The sequence below is a fragment of the Prinia subflava genome, chromosome 3 (assembly GCF_021018805.1).
Source record: "Prinia subflava isolate CZ2003 ecotype Zambia chromosome 3, Cam_Psub_1.2, whole genome shotgun sequence".
In the NCBI taxonomy this organism is placed as follows: Eukaryota; Metazoa; Chordata; class Aves; order Passeriformes; family Cisticolidae; genus Prinia; species Prinia subflava.
This window is the reverse complement of record NC_086249.1, coordinates 93,737,028-93,758,568: the sequence shown is the minus strand read 5'-3', so window position 1 is coordinate 93,758,568 and position 21,541 is coordinate 93,737,028. Positions and strand designations below refer to the sequence as shown.

General features: G+C 40.0%; 1 long non-coding RNA gene across 1 annotated transcript in view; it reads left to right on the top strand.

Moving 5' to 3' along the window:
* LOC134548303 (uncharacterized) overlaps positions 1–21,541 on the top strand; it is a 211,909-nt gene that overhangs the window by 168,764 nt on the left and 21,604 nt on the right. Inside the window, exons 3-4 of the long non-coding RNA XR_010079742.1 lie at positions 2,579–2,658; positions 12,914–13,071. This is a non-coding gene — a long non-coding RNA (uncharacterized LOC134548303). The remainder of the gene's footprint in view (positions 1–2,578; positions 2,659–12,913; positions 13,072–21,541) is intronic.

Genomic DNA, 21,541 nt, shown 5'->3' with positions numbered 1-21,541 from the left:
TGTTCAAGTAAGAGGCACGAGCACTAAGGTCTACTCCAAAGTCCAGCTGCAGCCACTGGAAAGGCACTCGATCGTACTGCTTTGAAGAGTTACCCCATGCATGTGTTTATCTCTCTCAGTCTGAAGCGGTCCATGAGGATTGCAAAGACACAAAGCAGCTCTGACTGAGGGACTGGAAGCACCAGGGACCCAAGCTGACCTGGAGCAGCTCTGTGATGAGAGGGTTTACTGTTTCAGACAGTGTCACACAGGAAGGGATCTGCTTTTTTTTGACCTCAGCAGATGATTTTACATAATTCTGAGCTGCAGTGGTTGGACTTGGGTCAGAAACTTGGAAGTATGGGGGCTTTCTGACATCTTTTACTGTGCTTTGAAACAAATATCTGAAAAACTTATTGCATTTCTTTAGGAAGACAGTATTTCTTTTCTTACTCAGCTAATCATGTGTAATTATAAGCATGCCTCTATAAACTATCACCAAAAATTTATTTCAAATACTATAAGGACACAAGTATGTAATACAAAAATCAGGAGGGTGGATTTTTGAAAGTTTTGCTTATTTTTTCCTAGTGAATGCTCTCTGTAGTTCCTCTCAGGGGTGATAAATGGTTACATTCATTTATACATGTCAAAAGCAAAAACATAGGGAGTCTTTTTAGTCAGGTGTACAAAAGTATCTACTGCTGGTCTTTATTTGATAATTGAGAAAAAGGAAAAAACCCAACCAAATTACTAGATCTCCATAGGAAGTCAAAGAAGCTACAAAGTTCATTGTAACAACATGCCATGACTGGAACAGAAGTTGGACATAATACTAGCAGGAGAGGTTAAAATCTGTATTAGATTGTCATGGTCAGCAGCTACATTTATATTATGATTTATATTGCCTCAAGACCTAGCATCTTGCTGAGATTGGAAAAATATCTCTTTCTGTCACCTCTTTTCTCTCACCAAAGAGCACTTTTCTCTGACTAAAGTGTGACCATGTGCCTAACATCTCACCAAAAAATTCCTATATTCTCACCTTCTTCCCCTTGCTCTTCCCAAACACAGCCTGCCGAGCCTGTCTCATTCCCCCACCCCACCCCTACAGTCCAGCACCTCCTGGGCTCCTGCAGCCTTGCTCTGCTTCACTGCAGTCTTTGCCTTTCCTGTTCCTTTTGCTCATCCTGGTGGGACTCCTGCAGCAGCATTGCCACTGCTGGGGAAAGGATGTGGGCTCAAATGTTTTCTGTTCCACTCCTTTCCGTGGCTCTTTGGGTGAAACTAATCCAATAATATACTCTGCAAAGCCTTTCTGAGTATGGGGCCCCAAAGCAGCACAGGCATTTCATATGCCAAAACCCCCTGTGAAACTCAGTGCCACTTGGATATACAGCTGCTCTTGCCTTTGGGCTCAAGGCAGGACAGCTTTTCTCTCGAGGTGCCAGATCCAGAATCACAACTAACAACTTGCACTCCCCACACCAGTGGTCCCTTGAGGCTTGGGGAGGAAACTGGACTGTGAATAACAAGGTATCTGAACAGCTGGTGACTCACTGCAAGTCTGTGGTCAGAGATATTGACAGTCTGCCAACAATTTTGTCATGGTTGTCAGTAAGAGGGAAGATAAGAACGGAACCACAAAGTGGTGTTGATTTTTAAAGGTCAGCATACTTGTGGTTCAAAGTCACTGTGGAAGCAATCTTCTGGATTTTCACAGAGATTTCACTGATAAAAGAAAAACTAAAAAAAAAGTGGATTACGTCCTTTTAATACAAGATACCTATAAATTAGTATTCTGAATACAATGGCCCAAATTTAACTGCATATTTTTCTTTGTGTTTCCAATGTGCAAATTATCTTGAACTTCTAAATGTTTCTCATCATAGGAATGCCAAGTTTATGGAAGTATTTGCTTGTGCATTTGATTGTCTCTCATCTCTTACATCCCAAGGTGATGGAAAATAAGTGTGTGCAATGGGATTACCAGGAAGAAACCAATGAGCTCCATTTGCTTGTAGTTCACCATCTGTATTGAGGAAGGTGGGAGAGCCCCCAGAGTTAACAGATGTGTCTGAAAATCATGGGTTCTTTTTATTGTAGTCCTACTGATCTTTACCAAGTTGACAAAATGACATTCAACTGGTAAAATATGCTAGTAGTTGTGTACATTAATGCAGCTAATATCTCTGGGGTTTTCCTTTGACACAAAACAAATTTAGCAAAAAACCAAATCAAATTATCCTCAGTATAAATGAGTTATGTATGTTCACAGTGCTGCAACCCCAGAAAAAACGGAAGATTCTAAATCAGCTAAAAAAAGTCAGAGCCCATGGGAGAGCTGTAGGTCCCTGAACTAGAGATGGTTAGATGGAATAATTTATCCTGCAGGTGAGTCTTTCCGTGTCTGACAGCATCTGTCTCATTTGTTATTTCTCTGCCTCCTACTTTATCTGCCTCACAGATGTTACCCTGAATTTTTGTGAACTTGTTAACACAATACTAAGATCTTTTCTCTTTTCATGTCTTGTTCTGTTGAGTTACTCAGTCAAAACCATATATTAATCAAACCTTATTTCTTCCTTTTACTCCACAGATTCAGGCAGTGATTATTGCTGAAGACACCATCTCTTTAAAGAGTATATTGTACAATAATGCAGTAATTCTCCATTTCAGGTAGGTAGTCCAGATAATCTTTTAAATATTACTATACTGTTACTAGCTTTATTTTCTTTTCAGACTTAAAGAAGAATCGTTAAAAAAATCTTTTCAAACATGGGTAAAAATAAGAATGGATATCAAATATAAGCTGACATAAGCCTGTTTCATCCATGCTGAGAAATTCCTCACTTTCTGTAGAAAGTTTTGCAACTTCTTTGTTGCACAGCAGAATTAAACTTAAAACTCAATCCTCCCTTGCTGTCGTTGCATCATTCAGAATATCTGCTCACTGCAATTGTGGAGCTGAGTTCTGCAAAGGTGAAAGAAGCCATTGTTCATCTTTATACTTCCATGCATTGACTAAGTCCCTGGCACTGAGAGTGAGATACAGAAAATTAATGTGCAAACTCAAATTGTGCAGGTGAGAGGACGTCTCTAATACAGCCACTGGGTTTTTTCTTTATGATTCTTTAGGAGCCTTGTGATTTTCTTAGCTCTTCACTGCCTTACATAGACAGCATTTTATCAGTAGAGTAACTGATGCAGAGCCCTTCTAGAGTTATCCTGACTTAATTTAGAAAAAAAAATGGCTGTACCTTTGTTAATGAGAAACTCAGCCTGTCCTGAAATACATTTTTCTATGGCACTCTAAATTATGGCAAACCTAATTTAAAGTTGCCAGAATGTGGCATTCTTTCTTGTATTGAGTAGACCTATTCTTTTTTAAAGTTAAAAATTTTAGAATTGATTTTTTTTCCTTGGGAACTTATAATGCTAATATTTGAAGTGGGGCACCATTTAGCTAGATGGTGACTGCAAGAGTAGCATTGCTTATTAGAATAATAACTGACTTATTGCTTTTGCTGTCTTTTTTTATCCTCATGAACTTGTAACACCGTGCTAAAGATGAAAAGTAGAACTTTCGGGAAATGAAAAGTGGTTTTCTGTTGGTTGGTTGGTTGTTTTTTCTTTCAAGGAACAGAGGACACTTAAGGAAAATGTACAGGAGTTGGATGTTCTGTAAAATTTCTTAGAAAACTGTATTTATGTGGCTCCAAAAAAGAACTCCTTGACCTACATCACTTCCTCATGACTCAGCAATGCTGTGCCATAGAAAACACATATCAAAGGATTTGTTCTTATCCAGATCCTCCTCTGTTTGTTCACTCCTCCACTTGTAGATCTTCTTGTCTCTAAAATGTGGTAGCAAGTCTAACAAGTTCACACTATAGCCTTGACACAACTCAACAGAAATCTTTGTCTATCATAAGAAGCAAAAAAATTAAAACCCAGGCTTCCTGGCATCTGACTAGAGACATGGAGTATCCAGAATGTCTCAGCAAATTTAAAGTTTTTGGTTCTTCACTAACTAAACCCTTTACTTTATATGTATTAAGTTAAAATGTAAAAAAAAAAAACCAAACCAAACAACAACAACAACAAAAACACCACCAAAAGAAAAACCTAACAACCCCCCCAAAAACCTTTAACTTGTAGATGGTAGTATTTGTATTCCTTTGAAAAATCTTTTTACAGCATCAGGCAATCCAACTCCTCTAGTTTTTTGTGAGAACCTATAATAGAAAATTTGCCTTGCCTCATTGTTTTTTTGGTTGGATGGTTGGTTTTGTCTTGGCCTTTCTGCATTCATGGTATTTTCCTCCTTAATCCTCCTTAGATTTAGGATTAGAACTCAATCTCCACACTAGGTTCAGAAGTTTGCTGAATTAATCTGCTGTTGCTTGAATCCCTGAAGTGGGTTCTATTTTATTATGGAACACTTAGGAATTACTGAAACTTCAGTGGAGACTGTCAATGAGAAGCTGGAATTCCACTGATTAATTAATATATTGTATTCTCTTTCACTTGGTTTTAGTTCTGTACCATTGCCTGGGGGGATATATCTCTTGGATTGTCTGGCAGCAGCCTCATTATTAACAGAAATGGGCCATAAGTTCTTCAAATAAAATCTTTGCATTGATCTTAAAAGAGAAATTTTAACTTTGAGCACTTTATTTAGTTTCATAGCTATCTTTTTTTTTTTTTTTTGGTCATTGTTGTAATGCTGGGACCCTGAGATCTACTCTGCAAGGTCACCCTGCTTTGTGCTGTGCATCATTAGGACTTGCAGGTCAAATACTCTTAGGTCTAGAGCTACACAGCTGTGAAATTCAAAAACAACTGCAAATATTGCAGTTTAAGTGGATGGCATTTGTCCCCAGCAGTCCCTTACTGTAAAAGTACCCAATGCCATTTTGATTCTGGAGGGAGCAGCTTTCAGATACCTTTCATAAAAAACCCAAACAATTCCAATATTTAACCTACAGTCACTAGAGGTGAGGACCACAGACAGTTTCAAATGAACAGTATACACCCAGATCTTCTTGAAATCAAGAAGAAAAGGGAGGCTCAAATAAGGCCAATTTCAAAAAGGCAATCAAAAGATTCAAAATTATTTGTTGGTGTCTGATCTACAAAAATCACCCAAAGTTAGCAGCTGGCATTTTCTGGCCATGGGAATGGCTGTAGGGATGCTAACTCCACTAACCCCAGCACGAGGAACTACCTTCTGTCTAATTAAATCATCTTTTAGTTTCAGGAACACAAGGATTGACTTTGTATTTTGTGAGATTATCTGGATTTTTAAAAAAATATAAATTAGTGTAATATGCATTTGCTTTTAAAAAATTATTTTTAGGGAAAGACTGTCCCAAGAATAAAACAATTACTGAGAAATTTTGAATACTGTGTGTAACAGTTTTGAGTAATGTTATGTAACATTCAGCTGAAAGATGGTGACAAGATGCAATGATAAGTGTGATGTGAGAAGAATAGGATTTGGTAGGATAGGAAAGGGTAAAAAAGGATAAACAGAACAGGTATTCAAACAGGTATCAGTGAGTGCCCTGAAAGAACATACTCTTTCCAAGGCTGAAATCTATATTCATATGGGCTAGTGGAATAGCAATATGTATTCTCCATAACCACATTAATTCAAAAATCTTTGCATTTCTGAAGGGTGTGTAAATTGCTGTAGGTTATTCAGAGCTTTTGGGTTATTTCATCTGTCTTATCAGTTCTTCATCTTCCCCTTACTTATTTCCCCACTAATTTTTGTCTCTGATACTTCACATTAGGAGGTCTTTGTCTTCACTGTCATTGACTTTTGGAATTGTTCGTTCCCTGTAGTGTAAACTGTACTTATGGGAATGCACCATCATTTTGGACATTCCTCCTACAATATGGAGAAATCAAATCAAATATATCAGGATATTTTTATATTGGATATTCTCACTTAGACATTTAAGAAAGGAAGTGAAAGTCAAGTGGAAAGATCTTTAGTGGCTTGACCCAGAATCTTCTGACAGAGGTGCCCCACGCCCTGTGTGTGTGCCTTTGCTGCATAAACATGGGTCAGAGGCATCAAAGGCTGGCTTTGACTCATTCCTCTATAAACAGTTATTTCTCACTAGGTTACTGCAGGTCACTCATATTATAATTTGAATTTCAAAATTTCTATGACCTAAAAATGATCTACAGACCTGTATGATCTACAGAATCAATGGATATTATAGACATATTTAATAAAGGAAAAATTGTATCAATGCTTGGAAAACTATGAAAAAAATACCAGTTTCCTGCACTGGTTTAAGATTTATTTTTTGACTAATGTCTGTATGAAGAGAATACACTTGTGTGTATAATTTCTCCAATGACTTTCAAGCTGTTTTGCTGAATTTCACCGGGAGATAGGGGACATAGATACAACTTTAATTTGAAAAGTCAACTAGGAAAAAAAAAAGTGCGAGGACCAGTAAGGGACAGACTAAAATGAGCACATCCTCAATTGCATAGGCAGGCCACCTGTGAAATAGGTGTTTTGGCTGCTTCAGCCAAGGGAAAAGGACTGGTCAGAACATAGTTTGTTAGCAAATTCAGCTATAATTCATCTTTAATAAATCAGGCTTTGCTTCTTCTACTGGTCCCAGAACTGTTTGTTATATGTTTATTTTAGGGTCCTGTGCCTGCCATAAATCTGGGGCTGCTTTTCAAGCAGTGACAGTGAAGTATTGGTATGACTCTGTTGGCTCCCAGAGGTGAGACTGCAGACATGCTAAACAAACAGGGTTGATTTTTTTTTTTTTTTTTTTTTTTTTTAAATTTAGCAAAAGGATCACCTATCATCACATTCATCTGTGGTCAGAGTCCTTGAACACCATTTACTCTTGACCAGAGGGGCTCTGAAAGAGCTCATTTTTGCTGAGTGAATTTCGATTGGTGTGCTCCAGTTTAATTTTTTCCCTGATGATCTAACTTAAGCAATATCAAAATTTTCTGAATGCTATGGGACTGGATCTCCTGGGTGGACTCTAAAAGAAGCCTTTCCTTTCAAGACTTTTTCTCTGTTTCAGTAGAAGTGGGAGAACAGTTTCCAAGAATAAAAGTAAGGGAATTGGAGCAGGGCAGAGAAGGGTGAGGTGCCTGGGCAGGTAGAAGAGAAAATAAGAGACCTAGAAAGTGGTGTGAAAGGGAGTGGCTGAGAGGACCAAAGGACAAGGGCATACATTTGTTTCTCTTTTGCCAGAAAACACTTGCAAAGGCCACTATCCAATTTTCATTTCTTGGTTCATACAGGATAGAGACACATGGTTACCTTTTGGCCAGAGATTTTATATCAAGGTGGCTCTGTAGGATGCCGCTTCAATTCTACATGCCCTGATACTGATTTTTCAAGACCGCCTGAATTTTAGAATTGAATATCTGACTTTTCACACCTAACCTAATTGTCTTATCATAATATGTGTGAGTTAATAGAGATATATGATTAAAGGGAAAATGCCAAAAAATAAAGCCTAAGTATAAACAATGCAGCTGGAATGAACCCCAAACTAAGAGATGGACAAAGTTGTTGTACCTGCTCATCTCCTTTTTCTCTACCCACAGCCTCATAGAAAGTGAGGTTTTCCTCTACTGGTATGGATTTCTTTTGCTGGCAAGGCTAAACGGAATGGAAACTCACGGGCAGCTTTTTTTTTGTTGCACCTGCTGTGTAAATAGACCAACAGTTTAAATATGGCCAAAGAAAGGCTTTTCATCCACCATGATGACTTATTAAACTGTGAAATGTGGGATTAGATAAAAGGAGGAGCAGAAATGATTATGAATGCTGCTTATATTTTGATAGTGATGCTCTCAAGTAAGGTTAGGACACGGGGGGTTTTGAGCTCTACAGAGAGAAAACTTGGACTGAAACAATTTCAAATCTCCTTCCCCAGATCCCTTTACATCCTTCCTTGTCTGTGATAACACGCTCTCTGATCTCCCTTCAAGCTATAAGCACACAGATTGCTAAAACCATCTTTTTTTCCCTTTTGACCCGATTATGGCGCTCCCAGCTTTGAAACATTATTTATGCTGTCTTCTCCTCTCCGTTCTTTTCTTCTCTGTGCCATCTCCTTCAAAGACCCACACAATTCTTTTTCCTTATTTAATCCCTCTGACATTCTTCCAAATGCCCTTAGTCCTTTGCAAGTGCTTCCCAATCTTTTCTGACAGCTTAGACGAGAGTTGGCTCGTATAGTTCCAATTATTTGCAAATTTTTTCAGAGTATTTGGAGATCAGGTCTGTCTGAGTAGAGAAAATGTCTTTCATTGCATAATCTCTTATGGAAGACTTTTCTAAAGCTTCCCCTGAACCTCCTTGGTTCACAATAAGGAAAAATATGGAAACAAAATGGGAACATTTGCGAGTTCTTATGCTGACTGAGGAAAGGCTGGGTAGCAGCCTATTGGAGAGAGATGGAGTCCTGAAATCCACACAAACATTGCCTTTACCTGGAATGTGTCCTTTGAGGTTTGTTTATCATTGACATAAAGTCTGATTTAAACAATCAAGTGCCAAAATCATCATCCTAAATTTACCTGGATATCATGCTGACCATCTAGGGGAAAAGTTTCTTCTAATATGAAAACAAAGCATGGTTGATGATACTTGAGAGAAGGAATATGGTCAGATACCAGGGACAGCTGTTTCTTCCAGAAACTCCTTCCTTTCAAACCATTAGGTGCAGTGTGGATGCAGTGATATTATATCTTCTAATATGAAGGAGAATTTAAAAAAAATTCAAAAGCAGGGAGAAAAGTTTTTTGAACAGGAATTGAAGTTGGTTTGTGCATCACCACGGCCTTTCCTCCTTCTCCTGGCCAAACATGGAAAGCAGGGCTTTAGGGGAGCAGTTTCACAGGCACACACCTGTCAAGGTGTGTCCCTCAGTCACTGAGCTGCACCCCAGCATTTTCACTCCAAGCTATATCATACCTGGCTGAGCCCCTTTGGCTTCGTGGCTCTGCAGGGAGGACAAATGTTCCTGGAATTACAGCAAGCTGGGCTCCCCAGACACACACACTCTCAGAGTGTGCCTGCTTCTATAAAGTCAGAAGGCTTTGATTAATAGGAATAGCACTAGGCTTTAAAGCACACTTTATTTCATTGATGAACTTTGAGGTGTCTCCTGCAGTAACAGTTTTGTAAACTGTAATCGTTAACATTGCTTGTTCAGGATTTACAGGAGTGACTAACGCTGCCTATTTTTTCAGGCTGCTACAGGGATAAATAACTGATGTTGAAGAAGCAAATCAGGATCTCTGTGGGAACAAAAAAAAAAGGAAAAAGAAAAAGAATTGTGTGTGGGTTTTGGAACCAGCAAATCATTTTTCTGAGGTGCCTGTAAAAGTACATGGTGTGATGTGACTGTTTTATAAAAGAGGGAAGGGTGATGTGTGGGCTCCATTACATAATATTATTGCAGAGCTTGAACGGTGAAGGGGCACAATGGAAAAGGGATATCATGGAAATCAATTTGCAAAAATTAAAGTGTTTGTTCAAAACCTCCTCCATAACAGGATTAACTGCCAAGGAAATTAAAATTATGTAAGAGGAATAGCTGAAGAGATAATCCAGGATGATCCAAAGGATTTTGCAGATATCTCTGCCATGTTAACAATCTTGTCATTAAATCTAGCAGTTTAATGAGCTACATTCTTCATTGGTACAAATACAGTTCCATGTACACACTTAATGGGTTTTTTATTTTGACATGGATCTAAGCTCAATACACTTGTTTTAGAGTTGTTGTGTATCAGCACACATATATTTAGCAGTGCACTCCTGTTGAAGGCAGTATGTCTGTGATGATTAAAAAGCCCAGGATGTGCTTCATAAACCATTACTTTCAGGGATGTCTGAAACAAGTGCTTGAAATCCTGCTTTGTACCCGCAGTGATGTATAGCTCTGACTTGTATCTGCAGTTTCATCTGTCTCTTTTGGTGTTTGGTGCTGTCAGGCGTCATGACACATTCTACTTTTATTGGCTGAAAAATAATGTAATAGTAAATAAGAATAAAACGAGCCAGTTGCCTTCACAAGAAAAACACTTTAGGAAAGGTGCTGCAATTCCCTTGATGATTAAATTGTGCCTCTTGAATTTGCATGAATATCCTTGTGAAGCTACATGACTTTGTATGAACGCAGTGAAGGCAATTTGGGACCATCTGCATCTCACAGGTCACACCAGGAGCAGCATGTGACAAGAGTTGACCCTTGGCTAGTTTCTTATCATGTGCTCAGTTACCATGAGTCTTCTGCAGCAGGACTGTGTTACAAAAGTCAGTGAGTGATTGCTGCCCTTCCCTCTCCTGCCTTTTGCTCTCTTTTTATTCCTTACTGCTCCTGGAGCTTTCTTGAAGCACACTGAGTGCAGTCCTCAGCAACTCTCCTTTGAAGTTTGTTGCTCCAATCAATCTCTTCTTCTCGTGAAGAGTCTCAAATTTCTTTCCTAAATTATTAAATTTTCCTTCACTTTGGGCTTCCCTTTCTTCAGCCAGCTCTCTTTGCAACACAGCACACGTCTCCTCCTCTGAATGTGAAGTGTGCAGATCAACTCAATGTTTTATAATGTCCTAATTACTGTACTCACAGGTTACTGGGTTGCAGCAGTACGCCAGAGGGTCAATGAACCTTTTAAGTTAAATGAGGAGATATATCTTCATGGGACCTAATTAGAAGGTGAAGTTAATAAAGACAGAAGGGAAAAAAAAGCCAGTAAGGAAGTCAGACCCTTCAAAAGCTGTTGAAAGAAGTTGTCTATTGGGCTCATTTTTAGGACTAGCTGGGCTTTGCCAGGAGAGGTGGTGTGAGGATCTTTGTGAGAGGCTGATGGTGAGGGCTGGAAGTTCCCAAGTGGCAGTTCCCTGGGAAAGCCAAGGATCTACACCTGCACATCCCTGAGACACATCCTAACAGGAGAGACAGCAGGAGCCAGAGGGACAGCAAGGGACTGGAATGGCTGCTTGCAGGGTGTTGGGAGGCTAAGCAGAGGATGGGGAAGCAGCAGAAGTAGTTTCCTGATGCTTGCTGCTTTAATGCTACCCAGGAACCCTGTGCCAGAGAAAGGGGAGTCTACTGGAAGCACAGACAACTTCAGGGCAAATAAATCAGAAAAGCTCCTGTTGGAGAGCACAGAGACTGTTAGACCATAGACTTTTACTGATGCCATATATAATGGCACCCCCTACATTTTTTCATGGAGACATTCTGTTGGGATTTGAAGCATTATTCTGGACCACTGGGAAAAATAATTGCTCCAACACTCAGTATTTCTAAATCATTCAATTACAGTGTTGTTTTTAATAATTATACCTGGAATGAAAATAGATGTTGTCTCTCCCCACACAGCCTTGGGAAGAAAAAATCATGATGGGTTTGGAACGGTGTTTGTTGACACCACTGAATTGTATTTGAAAATGAAATTGCACTGCACTGATTTCCTTCATTATTACTGATTCAATGCTAAGAATGGAAATCTAGTATTCTTATTATTCTGTGTTCATTTTCCTCACAGGGGTCCCTGTATATATGTGTAGAAACCTACTGAATTCTGTGTGAACTAAGTATTGAGATGTATTTTTTTCCACAAATGCAATTTGCTTGAAAGGGCAAGACTCTGGCTTTGACTTTCATACATGAATCTCATTTCCCACTTCATATATGTTCATTTAATGCTCAGATTTGTTCACCCTTTCATCAGCAGTGTGAAGTTTGATCTTCTCTAGACCCTAAACAGAGAGAGGGTTCCTGGTCAGTGTGTAAAATATACCTACTCCTCAGTGTTTAGGTGTTTGCTAAGCACAAATATAATCTTTTCCATTTATTAAATTATTTGTATAAGAATTTTTTTCTGTGGTTTTTGCTGTCTGTTTAGATTTGGGCTTTTTTTGTAGAGAGAATTAGAATTAATAAAACTTCTGTGATTTAACTTTCATCACTTTTGGCTCAAGAGTATATTCTTTTTGTGACATTAATCTCTTAGAGCAATTCTTACCTGTTCAATCTGTGTGGGCCAGGTATAATAAAAGGATTCTCCAGGCAGGTTCATGGCACTGTCAGGCTGGGTAAGCAATATTGTTCCTGCTTTCCCAAGTGCAAGAACCTTCTACCTTGATGCTTTGGAAGTGTGGGCTCCTTGCTGAGTTGGGTCACCCACGGAAAGAAGAGCAACACAAGGCTCTGAGAATGTCAGATGGACCCATGGCCTTCAGACAATCATAGGACCATAGAGTGATTTGGTGTGGAGGGCACCTTAAAGACCACGTAGTTCCATCCCCCTGCCATGTGCAGGGATACTTCCCACAGGTTGCTCAGAGCCACATCCAGCCTGGCCTGGAGCACTGCCAGGGATGGGACAAAACTCTGGGTGCTCGAGGACTTACAGAAAAGCTTTGCAGCCTGTGGGCACCAGCACCACCATAAATTTGGGCATTGCTGCTAGAGGTGGCTCATCCCGGGTGGGCTCCTGGCAGCAGCACTTTGTTGACTCCTGCTGGCAAGCAAGGAGTGCAGAGAGGAGCACGCCAGCTGAATTTCCTTGTTACTTTGCTGTGCCTCAGGGTGTTGCTTTGAAAAAGCAATTCCCTACCTGAACTAAAGAGCAGTTTTGAACTTACAGTGAATGGAAGTCAAATTACAAAGGTCAGTATTAAAAGCAAGAGTTTTGCTTATAATGTGGATGAAATATTCGGAATCACACAAAGAAATGTTTGGTCAGCCAAATTTGCCTGATAGATCTGGAGTCATCTTGGGTGAATGACACTGCCTTGAAGTAGCTGATGACAGGGCTGTGCAAGTAGATGCTCAGGCACTGTGGTGTTTTTCTTGTGCATTTGTGTGTTTTGGATTTTTTGTTGTTTTGCTTTGTTTTATTTTGCTTTTAGTTGTGAAGGAGTAGGAGAGATTTCAGCAAGCATTTCAGTCTGATGAAATAGAATTGAGATTTCAGATCCTGTGTACGACTGAACTTTTCTAATGGAGCTGAAGCACCTCAGCTCTCCTGCAGAGACGGCATCACCCAGCAGAACAGCAAACAGAGCAGGTGGGAATGACTGTTTACATTTACAATTATGATACATTTTATAATTACGATAAATCTAGATCTATAAGATTTGTCTTTCAGCAAGATGTTTGAGATACCCACATTTTTGAGAAAGTGTGGGGGAATGGTAAAGTGAAAATGAGGATGACTGAGGAAATTATGCCAGCCTTCCTGGGAAATGGGGATGGTCCCTGTGGATGTCACATGTGGCAGTGTCCTTGAAGAGCCTGTCACCATGGGTGAGATCAATTCCTATTTAGGAGATCTAAAAACCTTCTGTAAATCTAAAAGAAAGAAGCTGGATTTGATTTATAATTACAATGGATGGAAAAGAATTTGGGTAAAAGTTGTAAAAATGCAATTGCTTCTTGTATGTGGAAGAGACCTATGGAGGCAAAATACTCAGCTGAAGAGTAGAGTCAGAAGAAACACAGAATTCCTTCCTATAACTGTTCTCAGTGGAATTTATTAAATATATATTTTATATTGCTGAAATAAAAGTTATAAGCTATATGTACTGTTTATAAGCCTTGCACAGTTGAGATGTCTGTGCTGTTTCACATTTTTTCCTTTGCTTTTGTTAGACTTTTACCAGTCTTCTGCACAGTAAAACTTTTACACAGTTCACAAGGCTTATCACCCATTCTCTGCTAAAGCAAAGGATCTATCCTCATTGGGGTTTTTTTCCCAGCTGATGGAGTAGCTTCACAAAAGTTGTTACTTGTATTAGCTTTGTAAAAAGGTTAAGAGCTGAACTTCCATTTACTGGGGAATAATGTGTAACAGTTTCTGTATCTTCAATGCAGTTAAAAAATTCCTTGAAGCACTGAATGTGACCCCCAAGATGAAAAATGTGCTTGTTTTGAAGCTATTTGGTCCATTTATTTCTGTGGACCTTCACTCCCAGCACAAACACAGACTTGATTCCCCAGAAGCTTGTCCCTTTAAGCTCCCAGTGTTCATGTTGTACCAGTATTCTTGGGCCATACGTTTCCCCATACATTAATAACCCAATTTTCTTAATCAAGCAGGGCTAGCACAATCATGGTTTTGTGGGCAGAGGAGAGGGAAGACTGCTTACAAACAGGGAATGCCAACTGAGAGCTGCACTGAACCCCTTGAAAAGTCCTGTTGGGTGAATACTGAATGCTTGGCCCTAATGAAATGGGGGTGTCTGAACAGCTCCCAGGGGTAGCTGGCTGCATGGGGAGGGTTACTGCCACAGCCTTTTCAGTAGGAATGAGAGATAAGAAAGGAGGTTGTCCTTTAGCTTGAATATCTGTCCTGAGAAAATTCGTAGGCTGACTGGGAATTTAGTTTACACCAAGGGCCAGCCTGGTATTTTAGTTAAAAGACCAGGAATATTCCAATTGTCCAGTCAGAGGAACAAAATGGAGGTCATATCAAACATAGATACCTAATATAAACCTTCTAGATACCTAATATAAACCTTCCAGAGTAATTCTAAGCAAAATCTTTTAATTCTGTTCCTCAAGTCCACTTTTCTGAATTGCAGAGAAGTTTTCTGCCCTTGAGTCAAATGGCCCTCACAATGTGTGGGCTGATGGTCTGAAATCTAAATAAATTCCACTGGTTAATTATCAGTTAATCACTTAAAGTTCTTCAAAAAATGCACTAATGAAGTTACTCTCATTAGAAATATAAGGATATTGCATGCCTGGGATTTCCAAAGTCCCAGATCTTTCCATCCCTTTGTCAAAAGAGGAGACCCTTCAAAGTCCCTTGCTAAGGTTACTCAAGACACTTCACTGAAGGGTGCCCTCTGTTTCAAGTTAGAGGCAAATTAGTGCCAAATTATGTGTTTTCCTGAGCTTAGCTGATGGGTAATACTTTAAAATATAATTTTGAAGAAACTCTAATTGTCACAACAGTTCTTTTTTTGGTAAACACAATCTTCACATTCCTTTTGGTGCTTTATTTTCAGGCAATGCATGCTATGGAAATGCACAAGAGGAAATTAAATGCCTGTGATTTAGTAAAATGTTCACTTAAGGAAGCAGTAGTTTTGCCTATTAGCATTTTCTAGCAATTAGAATGTTTCTGAGTCACAATTAAGGCAGTCTATGCTTGTTCCATACACCTGGATTGTATCAATTTTAATGTTTCTTGTTCTCTCTTTTGAGATAAACTCAATACTTGGGTAATTCAATATTTCTCTTTTTTTTGTTGTTTTGTTTTGTTTTGTTTTGTGGGGGTTTTTCTTTGGGTTTTTTGGTGGTTTTTTGTTTGTTTGTTGGGTTTTTTTGTTTAGTTGATGGTTTGGGGGGTTTTTTTGTGTTGGTTTTTTTTTTTTAATTTTGGCATCACTTCTCTAAGCTCTAGCCAAGCAGAAAGCATTGCTATGCTATAACATGCAGGATTAGGACATTCCTTAGAAAACCTGGTTTTGCAGGTGTAGGACAATGAAAGACTAAATAAATTATAAAAGAGAAAATTAGGAGAAAAGACAAAAGATTATTTACTTCTCTTTGGAAATTATATGTTTCTGTGTTCTTTTTTGTTTGGGCAAGAATATCAAATCAACATTACAAATTCTAAAGACATTGAAAGTACATGAATTGGGACAATTTCAGCTTTACACCTGCAATGAAAATGGTCACATGAATGCCTTTGTTGGCCTCAGTTCCCTGGAGCCTCTGCCCGTGCTGAGGCCACTGCTGTGAGCCCCAGCTCCTCACACTGTGTCTGCAGAGGTGTTCACTCCTGGCCAAACAGCACCCAGGGACTCTCGAGGGATTGCTCTTCCCATAAACTGAGTCAAAGATTTACTGAGTCAATTTAGCAAATTGGTTTATGTCATCTGCTCTGAGTCTGTGTGTTGGATTTTTTCCTGTGGGAAAATTCTGCCTTACCTGTATCGCCTCCAAAAGCAAACAGGAAAACAATAATTTTTTAGCAATCTTCAGATTTTGCTATGAATAAGCATAGTTGCAAAAACCAACGGGCTTCAGTTATCACTACCAGAGAAAAAGCAAGGCTGAAATGCAGAATTAAGTGACTTGGCCACGATCACATGAAAGCCAAGAGGGCAACCATTGAATCCACATAACTTGAAAATCTTACCTGCATGAACCCTCAGCTGGACCTAAAAGTTGGAGCTCATCTGATGCCACCTCTAGCAAGATGCATGGAAAAATATTTTATAATTGTACAGTTCCTATTTTGTGTTGAGAGAGTAAAGAAACCCACAAAACGCAGAAACCTGAATAAAACAGGAAAACACTTTATTCTTTCCTCCTTTTCTTCATTTTCTTTCCCTCTACCTTTTCCTTTAATTTTCCATTTCTTTTGCTCGTTTCAGATGCAGGAAGCCTATGGAGTATTTACAGTCTATTTATTAGCAAGAGTTATCCCCCATCCCCACTAATACATTCGGTGAAGGCAAGTTTGCATCATTTCTGCCAAGGGATTCTATATTAGACAGAGGATAATGTTAAACTTTATAGATGTCAGTGATCATTTCCAGGGGGAATTTACTACATTGGCTGGATTTTGTGTTTCTGAGACTCTCATTACAGCTGTGCCAGGCTGAATATGACAGTTCTGGAAAAGGGAAAGGCTCAGTGGGGATTTCAGTGTTCCCAGCTTAATGGTTTTTGTTAACAAAAAATAAAAGCAAAGACAGCAATCAGGGATGAGTTTGGAGAGCTGCAAGGAGTCAAACAGGGGATGCACACAGTGGGGATGATTTGAGCTGGCTTGTGTCCCCTCTGGAAGTCCTGCTGCTGCCTGCCTGTGCTGCCTGAGAACGCAGGTGTGGAGGGCAATGGGCAGAACTGGAGGCAGGGGAGGAGGAGGAGAGGAAAGCACTGCCAGCAGGGTCTGCACAAGGGTTAGGACCACCAGCTAAGGATACATCTTGAAAGAGGTGTAAGATTGCCTTACACCTTACCTCTTTAATTACCGATGTCTTGTGAAGGAATTCTCCTAAAGGACATATTCAGGTTGTCAAGTTTAAACAAAGGGACAGCTGGGCACTTTTTGGAGGCCAGTGGAGAAAACTCCTGGCTGCCTATATTTTAGGAGCCTGAGTCAAATGGCTGGTTTCACCAAATAACATGTATAGCACTCCCCTCTTTGAACTTTAAAATACACTGAATGGAAATTAGGCATAGCTGAAGGGGGCAGAAGTAGTAAATTCTCCCCTCTGTAAGGAACTGCTTGGTACAAGTACTAACTGAGGAGGAGAGAGTCCTAGGCCCATTCCCAGGATTATAGCTCCTCTTGTTTGCAACCCACAATGACTCTTTGGTGCAAAACATAGCCAGTTTAAGGGCCAGATGCCCATTTCTATCTCTCAGGAATGTACCCAGTCTCAACCATCCAGATGAATAAACCATGAAATTAGTATGACTGAGCAGAGAGATTTCTTTAACCACCTTTGTTATCCACAGGCTTCAGTAGTTTTAAGTATTCTCCAGAATGAACCACTAAAAGTCAATTTTGTGCATTTCTAACATTTAAGTTGTCTTTGTGGTAACCATGGTGGCCATTACAGCTAAAAACCCCTCAAGTGGGGAAAATACACACTTGTTTTAAATTAAGAAATGGAAGATAGAATGGGAAAATGTGGTTAAAAAAGCCTAAAAAAGATCACTGTTCATGATCACTTTGGTGTTTAATGCAATCTTCACTCTTTCTTGGCTTTTATTTATAACTATATACTTCTGTGCATTCAAGCTAATTTTTTGCTAGTATGTCAGAATAGCAGAGTAATTTTTGTAGTCTGCTTTCTGTAACTGAAAAAATCCAGATATAGTTTAATAAAGAGGCTCCAATTTCTGATGTGATTCATGTGCAAGAGCCCAGACTCTCAAGGCCACAGAATGAGACATGTATAGTTCCACGTGGCTTTCAAAGGCGAAGGGGGCAGACAGATGACTACATATCCTTCAGTCCTAGCACAAGGAAAGTTCAAGTGGCTCTAAGGAGATTTATGCTTTAATGGAGAAGGTTTTAAAGGTATTTAGAGACCTGCCAGTGGAGGTGTGCATTGATGAGTGTAAATCAAAACAGCCAAGCAGGCTAAGTACCTAACTTTTGTAATTTGTATGGAAGTTAGGTGCCTACCACATTGGGCCAAGTTAATCAATGTCCCTAGCTGCTCCCTGTGCCTTGAGCTGTCCAACGTGCCTGTGTATTTGGAGTTTCAGCCTTACACACCCACATCACCTATGAAAACAAGGTTTGATCAGGACTGCAAACTCTAGCCATGCTGCACAGTATTTACCATGGAAATGACCGAAAAAATTAGGGGCGTTGTCACTGAAGTGAAAATATTCTGTATAGCTGTAGATGTAAGCTACCATTTCAGATTATTTGGGCAGCAATGACTCACTAGAAATCCATGCCAGCGACTATGGAGTGGTGAGGGATAAGCCTGGTTGTTCTGGCAAGACCTCACAATTACTGTTCTGCAAGAAGGAGCTTTTCTCCCCAGCAAGTCTTTTGACCACAGCTGGCTGGGAGGAAATTGGAGCCAGTGCTTGGAAGAGACACTACAATTTGTGCATCTCTGAGTCCCCCAAGAGAGGCACTGGCAAAGGCTGGATGTAGGCAAAAAGAGAGAAGCAGAAGAGCTGAATTTAAATACTTTACCAGCAGGCTATTGTCTTTAAAATATTCATGGTTTTCTTTCATTAAAATTTTCCAACTTCTAATTAGAATTGGATGGGCAAGTTCTGTAAGAATGATTTTGGCATAAAAGCTGTTTCCCCATCAGCGTGTTACCACATGGGAGTTGCATAAGTCTCCATTCTCTGGTGTGATGTGGACTCACCAGGCTCAACAATAAGATCATTTTGCCTCTGAATAAGGCAGAGTACCATGAAGGAGAAAGACAGTTTGGGGCTGAATTGACATTTAACTAGTATCTGAGGAATATTCAATAAACCAGAAATAATTTATTCTTTCTCTGGAAATTCTTTGTCACCGGAAAACCTTTCAACACTCTTGATCATATTTTCTCAGTCTTTTTGTTCAGCAGCAACCAGAGAAACTCTTTTCACTACAGTGTTAAACCCCGACTTGAATAAGCCCTAGGATTCTAATATTTTACAAGCTCCTGAATCACTGCAGAGGACTCTTTCCCCACCCAGACTGAGAGCTGAAAGCCTGCCCTGTGCTGTGAGCCCTTCTGGTGTTCTGTGAAGGGACAGCCCTGGGCAAGTGGCTCAGTGGCCCCAGCTGGGAACACATCAGAGCAGGCCCAACAACAGCACTGCTGCCTCTGCTTTCACTGCAAATGAAACATAAGAATTTTGTTATTGAATAGCTGCATGAGGAAAATGTTGTTAACTCTTGTTTGGTTCACAAATCTCATAAAACGTAAGGCCACAAGAAGTGTGTTAAAAACACAGACATTGGAGTGAGAATACAGGGCAGTTGTAGAAGCAACCTCTCATTTTTTATGTCAAACTTTGGCTTTTCAAAAAATATTTGAACAGAGCTATTCTAGATAAACTTATTATATGATCATAATTTACCTGAAAAGACTAATTGCACATTCAGGATAATTGCATTCAGAGATGCAGAGCAATTGTATAAATGGTTTAAATATTTTTTCAGGTAACGAAGAGGCTAAAAAAAATTCACAAATTATTTTTTATAAATTACAAGCATAAAGGAAGATAAATGTGTATAATATATCCCCTAGAAATTGTTTCATTCTACCCAGCACTATATCTTCCTTTCCATTTGTCAGTGATGGTGAAAGTTATTGAATGGAAACCCTTGCAAAAGTGTTTCACTGGAAATGAGATGAAGGCAAAGTCACCAAATGAAAATTGAAATAGACCCTCCTTTGTATCTGTTTCTTTGCAGCACAATTACATTTTAGTAATTTTGTTTAGCATGTTTTTAATATATTGCTCATTTGAGGCCTGCTGAATAATTTCATGGGAACAACTCTGTTGTTACTGGAAGAAATTTCTTGTCATTGTAAACAGCGGGAAAACACAGTTATTAAAAACTGATAAAATACTGATATTTTTACTGCAAAATAACTAGTAGCTATTATTGGCACTGCTTAAAATTCATTTAATTTACTTTGTTTTCAATTAGGGTTGTGCACACAGAGAAGTTTGCTTAGGGTTTTGCTGCAAGCTGAACCGAAGCAGAGTGGAAGATACAGCACTTCAGTGCAGTATTTATGGGAAAAACACCACACATTCCTGCTGGAGCTAGTAAAATTGCCTGTGGCTAAGGCTGCTTAGTATGTGCCATTAGCTCTATTTTCTTTGCTTTATCACTACACAGACTGCTCAAGCTGAAATTTGCTACGCTTGCCTCTGCCTTGGGTAGGGTTTTTTGAAATATTTCAACTGTAACTTCTCAGCTGCTCCCAAGAATGAGTTTAGGAAGAATAAGTAACATGTAAGTGGTTTCTGCTTCTCTTGGGCAGTGTGCTAAAGACAAGCAGAGGGCTAAAATTCAGGGAGTGTTGCCTGCAAGGAAACATTATTCATTACCTTCTGCCAGGAGAGCTCGTGGTAGCTGATCTGAGTCTCTGGAGTCCACATCAGGATCTGTAGGGTCTGGTGAGGATAGAGGGGCACCTCAGCAGGACCCAACAGACCCAGGGAGGGTGGGGACCCAGCTGCCACTGGAAATCCAGATTTACTTGGATCAAAGGGGCTGGCAGGAGAAGAGGAGGGAGGCCAGGGAGACCTTCCCTCCCTCCCCCAGATACAATGACAGAGCAGTGGGGACCTCCATCTGTCCACCACGTGTCTAGGGAAGTCACCAGTGTGGCTTCCTGGCCAAGGTGCCACATGGTGGCTCTGGGTTCCCAAGATCACTCAGGAGTGCTGTTAGAAGCAGAAAATTGCTTTGACAAGTCAACCAGAACAAATGGTGTGGGTATCCCCAGCACAGTGATTTCTGCTGCTGCATAAACACAACCCAAGCCTGCAGAGCCCCAGGCAGGCTCTGGTTTCCTGGGGCTGGTGCCACAGCTCTTCACACCAGGATGCCCATGGCTTGGAGTGAGTCACTGGCCCTGGAAATCATTGGTAGTCAGACTCGTTCACTAATATCCTTCTTGAAAGCTGCTGCGGAAATTCCTGGCAAGACTCCCTTCAGCAGCAAGAAGTTGCTTTTGCCTGGCACAGAGCCTGCATGGATGACAGAGTTTGGAGGTCAGAGCATCCTGGCCTCTGTTCCTGCCCATAGACCATTCCTGGGATGAGGTCCCAGGATGATGATGGTGGAGGCATTTTTACTCCTTCTCTGACCTTTTAACATAACCAATGGTGGGACAAGTTTTGTTAATGGTCAGTCTCTGGAAAAAAAATCCTCAGGTCCAGTTTCTCTAACCACCTTAAAACAAGCATGTTCCTCTGTGTCCTTGCTCTATCTTAACTCAGTGTTAAGTAAGGTGGTGAAGTAAGGGAGGATCCACAGAAAGTTCTTCCACTGCTTACTGCTACTGCTGATGAAAGTAAGGGGT